At 44.4% G+C, this 9,751-nt stretch overlaps 1 long non-coding RNA gene across 4 annotated transcripts in view; it reads right to left on the reverse strand.

The window, feature by feature from the left end:
- LOC147023058 (uncharacterized) overlaps positions 1 to 7,342 on the reverse strand; it is a 20,925-nt gene extending 13,583 nt beyond the window's left edge. For 2 of the 4 annotated variants that reach the window (XR_015060002.1, XR_015060000.1), the window contains exon 1: positions 6,615 to 7,342. This is a non-coding gene — a long non-coding RNA (uncharacterized LOC147023058). Of the gene's footprint in view, positions 1 to 6,595 lie in introns of all 4 variants that reach the window. The other 2 variants (XR_015060001.1, XR_015059999.1) reach the window with 1 other exon arrangement.
- Between the last annotated feature and the right edge of the window lie 2,409 nt (positions 7,343 to 9,751).

Genomic DNA, 9,751 nt, shown 5'->3' on the forward strand with positions numbered 1-9,751 from the left:
ATGGTGTTCATTGAGAGTTTGAGGTGTAAATGTCAGTTAGCCCTGAAAAGGACAGCTGGTGTTTTGTTGATAGATCTGCATCCAAAGGGAATGAGGGAGCTATAGTAAATGAAGGAAGAAAGTCTGTACAAGTCAGTGGGTCTGGCAACCGCACCCAGGAGCTCTTGCCCGATCGGCGAGTGCAATGGAACATAATATCTTTGCCTCACATGAACTGCTTGATGTCCTTCGGGGTTGGCAGGCATGATGCCATTGTGATGAGGTCATCATCACGACGTCAGTCCAAGTCAGGAGAATTTATTATACCATATCTATCTTCTATGTATATTACCAAAACTCTCATCTTGTACGTATGCATGTATGTTCCCAAAATACAGCCAAAACGGTACAGGATAGCGCAAAATTTTTTAGCTCACCTTACTCAACATTCTCCTGCGGTGTGCAGTATCATTTCGTTCAAATTGGGCAACAAAAATAATATTATATTAAAAAATCAATTCCCGATTCAGTCAAGTCCTCTTCGGGAGTATTTGATCAATACAAACAACCTCAGCATAAAAGTTCGCTGGAGCTATCTTTTTTTTTAATGACTTTTTATCAACTGCTGTCACAACGGGAACCCAATGGGTTCACGGGTCGTCTAGTATTATATACACGTACACTGATGAGCCAAAACATTATGACCACCTGCCTAATATGCTGTTGGTCCTCCATGTGCCACCAAAACAGCGCCGACCCGCCGAGGCATGGACTCTACAAGACGCCTGAAGGTGTCCTGTGGTATCTGGCACCAAAACATAAGCAGCAGATCCTTCAAGTCCTGTAAGTTGCGAGGTGGAGCCGCAGTGGATCGGACTTGTCGGTCCAGCACATCCCACAGATGCTCAATCGGATTGAGATCTGGAGAATTTGGAGGCCAGGGCAACACCGTGAACACTTCATCATGTTCCTCAAACCATTCCCGAACAATGTGTGCAGTGTGGCAGGACGCATTTGTGCTGTATGTAGATTGGATGCTTGTCGTCACATTGCTTATAGTTTCAACCTGCTGAAAGAGGCCACTGCCATCAGGGAATACCATTGCCATGAAGGGGTGAATCTGGTCTGCAATGATGTTTAGGTCAGTGACACCTGTCAAATTGACATCCATATGAATGGCCGAACCCAGAGTTTACCAGCAAAACATTGCCCAGAGCATCACACTCCCTCCACCGGCTTGTCGTCTTCCCACAGTGCATCTTGGTGTCATCACTTCCCCAGGTAAACGGCGCACATGTACACAGCCATCCACGTGATCTAAAAGAAAACGGGACTCATTGGACCAGGCGACCTTCTTCCACTGCTCGAAGGTCCAGTTCCGACACTCTCGTGCCCATTGTAGGCACTTTCAACGGTGGGCAGGGATAATCATGGGCACTCTGACCAGTCTGTGGCTATGCAGCCCCATACACAGGAGGGTGCGATGCACTGTGGATTGTGACACATTCCTCCCGTGACCACCATTAAAATTTTCTGTGACTTGTGCCCCAGTACACTTTCTGTCGGTTCGGACCAGACGGGATCGCCTTCGTTGCCCTCGCACATCATCCTTGGGCGCCCAACACCCTGTCACCGATTTGTGGTTTGTCCCTCCTCGGACCACTGTCAGTATGTACTCATTACTGCTGACCGGGAGCACCCCACAAGCTTTGCTGTTTCAGAGATGCTCTGACCCAGTCGTCTGGCCATAACAATTTGGCCCTTGTCAAAGTCGCTCAGGTCTTCACTCCTGCCCATTTTTCCTGCATCCAACACATCAACTTCTAGAAATGACTGTTCACTTGCTGCCTAATATATCTCACCTCTTGACAGGTGCCATTGTAACAAGATAATTATCTTGTTACAATCATTGATTATAATCAATGATATTCACTTCACCTGTTAGTGGTCATAATGTTTTGGCCTATCAGTGTATACATATATATTGTTGCAAATTCGCGCCCGCCGACGTGTGAACGGCCACGGAACTCGAATCGCGGCACATCGCCCACTGGACGGACAATTCAGTCGTGACCCTCCGGGAACTAATCGCCCGAAGCCAGTCACGGGTGGGCATTTCGACCTCACCACAATCGTGCCAATCGGCCACCCGCGTAGGATAGGGTTGTTCACCAAACTTGACCTACCTAAATACCCACGCGGATGGTAAACCGGGCCATCGTACCTCGCCACAGGTCTAATCTGGACATGAGCCGCTTGGGCGGCCCATTCCATACTATCAGGATAACCGAGCGGTGTTATCGTCAACCTGGACGGTTCAGATTAATTACCAGGATGTTGCACCCACTACGAACCCCTTACGAGAAGCAGGATGGAGAGTCAATTAAAAGGAAGGAGACTAAGCGAAACGGGCACAGCTCAACATGCAAGCACTTTATTACACGACACACGGAAAGCACGTATATACAGCCATACACAAAAAGCAAATGCAAGAGGAAAAGCAGTTAAAACAGACTACGTGCACACACGGCAACACTTATACAGTTTTACTTCACAGACGGCGCCAACACACATTTACACAAAAGCGAAGGAAAGAAGCCACCCTCACAGACAAGGAGGCAGACAGGCCCGTAGGCCAAATGTGCGCATGACCTGGAGGAGCGGCCAGGTCCGCGAGGCCGGGGAGGTCTTACCCGCGTCCTCGTGACGCGTTGGCGGGCAAGCCGCAAATGTGGCCGCGCGGCTGTGCCCTGACTCCGTGCCCCTTGGCGGGTTTCGTTGGCACGACGTTTGGAGTGGGGTGGGAACGGGGCCCCCTTTTGCACTATCTCAGCGCGGGGGAAAGGGGGAATTGTTGATGCCCTGGGGGAGGGGAATGGCTGGCTGGCTTGGGTCCTGCGACGAGACGAGCGATCCCCCACACCGCAACCTCGTTGCCGACCGCCGTCCTTCCTGCCTCGGACCAGAGCTCCCTTGCTTGCAGTTTCACCGCGCTCACTCCCATCAACTCTGCCAACGCAACGCTCCTTGTCCCCAAGAGCAACCTCTCGACGACACTCTCCAAGCAACTCCAAAACCCAACTCTTTAATTCGCCTTGCGCTCACCTTTTTATAGGCGGCAGGAGCAGCCAATATGCAAATTTTGGAATCAGAACGCGATTGGAGGCGGGGCCACGTCGCCCCCCCGGTCAGCCATTGGTCGGGCAAAAATGGGCGTGAACCTCTCCTGATCCTACAATTTGCAAATACGGACTTCACATACACACGCTTGGAGGCGGGGCTAAGCCGCCCCGCGCTCGCCAATTGGACAGAGGAGAAGTGGGTGTGAAGCGTTTCTGATCCGAATTTTCCCCTCGGAAAGGCTGCCATTCGCGCTCGCGGCTCGGTGCGTTCGGCACCAATCGCCGTACGGGCCCGAGACAGCCCGACATTCAGTGTTCACAGGTGGTGCGGGAATGGCCGTGGAAGCGATGATGTGGGATGAATTCGTGAAGGTAAAGGCGAAGGTGGTGGAGGGTCTTCTGTGGTGAGGGTTGGCGTTGTGGTTGCTGTCTGCGGGTTGGAGCGTGATTGTAGTTGGTGACGATGGTTGACGTGGTGGTTAAGGTGGTTGTTGTGTGATGGCGGTTGAGACGTGGTTGGTTCAAAATAACGACAGAAAAGAAAAAATGGCAAACTCAAAGCGTCGCAGCCCGGATGGATCACATAAATTCCCTCTATACAACGGGTTTGGGCTAACTACACATGTATCTATGGAGATATCTCACCTGAGGGCCCTTTATGGTGTAATGCGAATTTCCACAGCCGTAACTATATATATATATATATATATATATATATATATATATATATATATATATATATATATATATATATATATATATATATATATATATATTAAAGTTTATGAAGTGGCTCGTGGCTCGAAGTTTATGAAAGCACACACCCACACCCACACACACTCATGCATATATATGTATGTATATTCTCAAGAAGTGTTTATTTGTTTGTTTGACCTCTTCACATTCCGAAACCACTGGATAGAATGAGTTGAAAATTGGTGTTTGCACTCAGGGTGTGCATGAGAAGGTTTTCGGCGATAATTTTCTTTTTTAGCTGTTTGGGTTCAGGGTTTGGGGAGGGATGCATATTGTCTATGTAAAGGTGTATCATATCTGTGCCACTCACCGGTGTGAGGGGGTGTTCGAAGCCACAATAAAATACCTCTTTTCTCCATATGAATACCATATACATCATAGAAGTGGGGAAATTATCATGCTATAATATATGATAGTGATGTGTGCTTGTTTTAACTCTAATCTCTATGTAATCCTGAAGTGCTGGATGGAGAGCATTGAAATTGGTGGTGGTACTTGTAGGGTGCACAGGAAGGTTGTAGTTGATATAAAAACTTATCATCGTCCAAGTGTTCAAATTGGAGGGAGGATATTCTCTCCCTGTAAATGTGTGTCGTATAGCGCCACCGGGTGGAAGCTGGTATTACAAGTCATATATCATTCAAGTGTGGAAATTTACCCACCTGTAAAAGGAGGGGTTCTTTGATAGTACTGTTATAGTAAATGTACATCACCAGCATGGCTACGCTGAACAGTGCATTAGTCATGGGTAAGCCCTTTGTGTTCTATAGAGCATGATATGATACCTTGCTTTCATTTTTCCATAATTTATTAATGTTTGACTGGAATGTTATTCCAAATATCTTGAAGTACACTACCGATCAAAAGTTTTAAAACACCCCCATTTTTCCAGTTTTTACTGAAATTCAAGCAGTTCAAGTCCAATGAATAACCTGAAATGGTACAAAGCGAAGCGGTAAACTGCCAGAGATTAAAAAAGGAGTTTAGGTTACCAAAAACTGAAAAATAATGCAAATTTCAGAGTTGTTAAAAAAGGCCCTTTTCAGGGAACAAGTAATGGGTTAGCAACTGCAGCTGTTCTGCAGCAATGGAAGTAAATTAAGCCTTGAAAGTTGATGCAAACAATTCCTACACGTATCCCAACTTTTGTTGATTAGTTACAAACCCTCTGTATAAAAGCACTGTTGGAACAGACTGTGTTGCTACAACCTCTGAAGCATGATTTGGACAATATTGCACTACAGGAAGTAGTATAATGCTATCACAATGGCAAGAAAAAGAAAATTAACAAAGGAAGACAGACAGATCATTACAACTTTTAAAAGTGTAGGTCTTTCCTTTAGAGAAATTGCAAAGAAAAACCAAGGTGTCAGTGAGTACAGTTTCCTACACCATCAAAAGGCACTTGGAAACTGGAGGAAACTCTGACAGAAAGAGGTCTGGCAGACCCAAAGCCACAACACAATCAGAAGACAAGTTTGTGAGAGTCAACAGCTTGCATGATAGGGGGCTCACAGGACAGCAGCTTCAAGCACAGCTTAACACTGGTCGAAGTAAGGAAGTCTCAGCTTCAACTGTGAAGAGAAGACTTCAAGCTGCAGGTTTGACAGGTCGAGTGGCAGTAAGAAAGCCATTGCTTAAATGGAAAATAAGAAAAAGAGGCTTGACTGGGCCATGAAGCACCGCCAGTCGATTACTGAAAACTGGAAGAAGGTCTTATGGACTGAAGAATCAAAATTTGAAATCTTTGGTTCATCATGCAGGGGTTTTGTACACCGTCGAGTAGGTGAAAGGATGGTTCCTTCGTGTATGACACAAATTGTAAAACATGGAGGAGGAAGCGTGATGATCTGGGGCTGTTTTGCTCGATCCAGAGTCGGTGACTTGCACAGAGTGAATGGCACCCTGAACCAAAAGGGCTATCACAGCATTTTGCAGCACCATGCAATACCCTCTGGTCATGCAAGAGTGGTTTAGCCTAGTTGGTCAGGGGTTCATCCTCCAGCAAGATAACAACCCAAAACATACCTCCAGGCTATGCCAGAACTACCTTTGAAGAACAGAACTCAACGGTAGGCTTCAAATCATGGAATTGCCAGCACAGTCTCCAGACTTAAACCCCATGGAGCTGGTTTGGGATGAACTGGACAGAAGGGTGAAAGCAAAACAACCGACAAGTGCAACACATTTGTGGGAACTTCTGCAACATTGTTGGGAAGAACTTTCCGAACAATATTTGATTTCCATTGTGGAAAGAACGCCATGAGTATGTTCGGCTGTTATATCTGCAAAAGGTGGCTACTTTGATGAGTCCAAAATTTAGATTAAATTTTGTTCAACAAAACGATTTCATGATTTATTTTTTATCTGCAATTGCTTATTTGTTCTGTGCTTTAATTTCAGAGTACATTGAAACATTAAACTGCTTAAATTTCAGTAAAAACTGGAAAAACGGCGGTGTTCTAAAACTTTTGACCGATAGTGTACTTTCCACAATTCATCCAAAGTGTTTGGTTCCCGTTTGACTTTTTTAGTAACTATCTAACACCATAAGGTGTCAATAATGTTCATATTATGACTTTGAGCATGTCAAGTCAACTTTGTGAGTGTTCCACGAGTCTTGTTACATTTCAGATAGTTTTTCACCACATTGGCTAAATGCTTGGCATTATTGTCATGTTACAAGATAATGACGTGTTTCTGAGGGAATGGCATGATGGATCAGAACCTGCAAGTACCTGTCAGCAGTCAGTATACCTTCAATGGTATGTAAATCCCTGACACCCGTGGCTGAGATGCAGCCCCTCACTTCTGTTGATGCACCCCCATGCTTCACTCCAGCTGTTGTACACTGATGTTCCTGTTGAATGCAAACAAATTGATCCTGTGGTTCACATCTTAAATGTGAATGGCCTTCTTTGGATACGAAGAGCAACCAATTATTATCATTATAGCCCTGCCGACAAAACACCAGGATGACAGTTTATCTAGCTGCTCAAAGATTCAAATCCAGGCTCGACAGCTCAGAGGAGAGCGCACATACTTTTAGGCTATTCTCTCGCTCAAAGGAAAAATTAAATACTGGTATAAAATGCATTTCCCAATTACACAGATAGAGGTTTCCTTGTCTGCTTTGACATTTACTCTATGTTGATCATGTAGCCGGGTAGCAGATTATCTCAGTTGCTTGCGTACTTATATTCGAGCTGTGGGGTCCTGGGTTTGATTGCTCCTGAGGTCGTTTTTGACTCAAATTTCTGTGTCATGCCAACAGAGGAAATTGCATCATGCAGCGTGCCAGGATTATAGGCCAGTTGTCTATCACACGAGCATTGACTTGCAGATATTTAAGATTCTCTTGTCTTTTGAAAAATGTGGAACTTTGGGCCAGCACCCTGGGAAAATGTTGACATGGCTGTTTTGGCAGCTTGGCATTTGTCGATGAGCTATGCCCCAGTAATGTGATACCACTGTACTAACATTAAGCAAACCTTTGTCAAACCATATATATATATATATATATATATATATATATATATATATATATATATATATATATATATATATATATATATATATATATATATATATATATATATATCTCAGAGACGATGCTCGTTTTGTAATTTCTTGCTCTTCATATTGCTGCTGCTTTAAGGTACTTAAATTTTTTTTTCTTGCTACCGCAGAATAAGACATTAAAATAATGAGCAGGAGTAGAGGAGGGCTGTCAAAGATGGGATGGAGCCAAAGGACAGGCATTGCCAATGAAGGTGTATGGAGGTTATGTTTTCACTCCTGTCTGTTTGTGAGCAGAATACATAAAGTTATGGACGGATTCGGACGAAACTTGGTGGACAGGTTGGGTGTGTGACAAGGACGAATTGATTCTGTTTTGGTGAAGATCCAGATCTGGATGAGAATTTTTAATTTTTTTAAGTGATTCTTCACCGTTGAGAGATGGGGCCAAAAAACTATCTATCGCACGATATCATTGTGTAACAAAAAAAAAGAAGTTTGTTTGAGTGAATTTTTTGGTTGTTTATCTTTTATTAGGTCGTAAGAATGAAGAAAAAGCATATATTTTATGTTGCTAATCGTTATTAAGGAAATGACACCGATTTTTTGAAAAATAACAAAAAATTGTATATTTACATAAGAAAATTGCAGAAAAATGTATTTGAACATTAATGAAACTATACAACAGCGTTGAAACATACAGGGATATGCTAATCAGAAGTAAAACATAGCATACTGTTGATCGTTTTGTGATTTAGAAAATATTTTGAAATTATTTTGAAAAAAAATATGATTTTTTCAAGTAGGTTATTCAAGTATGATTATATGATTCATTCAAGTTGTCATTTGATATATGTTACATTTTGTTTCCGTTCTTTCCCTTCAACTCGTCTTATTATATTTGTTCTTTTATTAAAAGATATTGTCTCATGATGGCTTCTGCTCGAGGTTCCTGCAAGCATGATCCTGATAACTTCTGCTATGTCTGCGGAGTCTTTCTGAATGTCAAGTCAGTCAAGTACACCATCATTGAAGGGAACCTCTTCTGTTCGGCTTACAAGGCGTACTTTGGAGTTCAATTAGGGGACCAGGACAAGAGTTGGGCGCCACACGTGGTTTGTGGAAGCTGTCGGTCCACTCTGGAGTCGTGGTACAGAGGGGATAAACGAAAACTGAAGTTTGGCGTGCCAAGAATCTGGCGGGAACCAACAGATCACTCAAACAACTGCTACTTTTGTATGGTGGTGGTGACGTGTCACCGCAGGGGAAAGAAGACGGATGTGTTCGACTACCCAAATCTGCCATCATCTCTTTGTCCGGTGATGCATTGTGAGGAGATTCCAGTTCCCAACCCTCCTCCGGTGATCACGAAAGATGCTTGCACAAGTTTCAGCAGCGAAACAGAAGATGCCCACGACGATGTCTTTGTTGCAGATGATACCCCGGCTATTCCGCATTTCCCTAACCAAGCAGAGCTCAATGATCTTATCAGGGACCTTGGACTCACCAAATCAAAAGCAGAATTACTGACATCCAGGTTGAAACAGTGGAAGTTGTTGGACGAGAACTGTCGGGTAACAAAACAGAGACAACGTCATGACATATTCTCTCAGTATTTCACACTGCATGAGAAAGTGTGTTATTGTCACGACATCAACGGCTTGTTTGAAGAAATTGAATTCCCGTATGATCCCAGCAACTGGCGACTGTTCGTGGACAGCTCAACTAGAAGCTTGAAGGCGGTGCTGTTGCACAATGGTAACAAGTACCCAAGCATCCCTATCGCCCACTCTGTTCAGCTAAAGGAAGGCAATGAGAATGTGAAGCACCTGCTGCACCTGGTGAAGTACGAAGAGCATGATTGGGAAGTGATTGGAGACTTTAAGATGATTGGCTTTTTGACAGGTTTGCAAGGCGGATTCACAAAACATCCCTGTTTCCTCTGCTACTGGGATAGCCGAGCTACAGCGAGACATTATGAAACGAAGGACTGGCCATCAAGAATGGGCTTTGTCATTGGCGAGACCAACGTGAAGTGGCAACCGCTGGTTGAGCAGGAGAAGATCTTGATGCCACCCCTCCACATCAAGCTGGGGCTCATAAAGCAATTTGTGAAGGCACTAGATCATGAGTCCGCTGCCTTCAAGCATTTGGAAGCGGTATTTCCGAAGTTGTCGGAGGCAAAAATAAAGGCAGGGGTGTTCGTTGGACCGCAAATTAAAAAGCTAATGAAGGACCCGGAGTTCTCCGGAAAGTTGTTGGCACCGGAGAAACGTGCCTGGCACAGCTTCGTTGCAGTTGTTCAGGGCTTCTTGGGTAACAACAAGGAAGAAAACTACCGCGAACTGGTCGACAATCTTCTCAAGTCCTACAGG

The sequence above is a fragment of the Eptatretus burgeri genome, chromosome 7, assembly GCF_056783735.1.
Source record: "Eptatretus burgeri isolate ZD-2024b chromosome 7, Ebu_testis_v1, whole genome shotgun sequence".
NCBI lineage: Eukaryota > Metazoa > Chordata > Myxini > Myxiniformes > Myxinidae > Eptatretus > Eptatretus burgeri.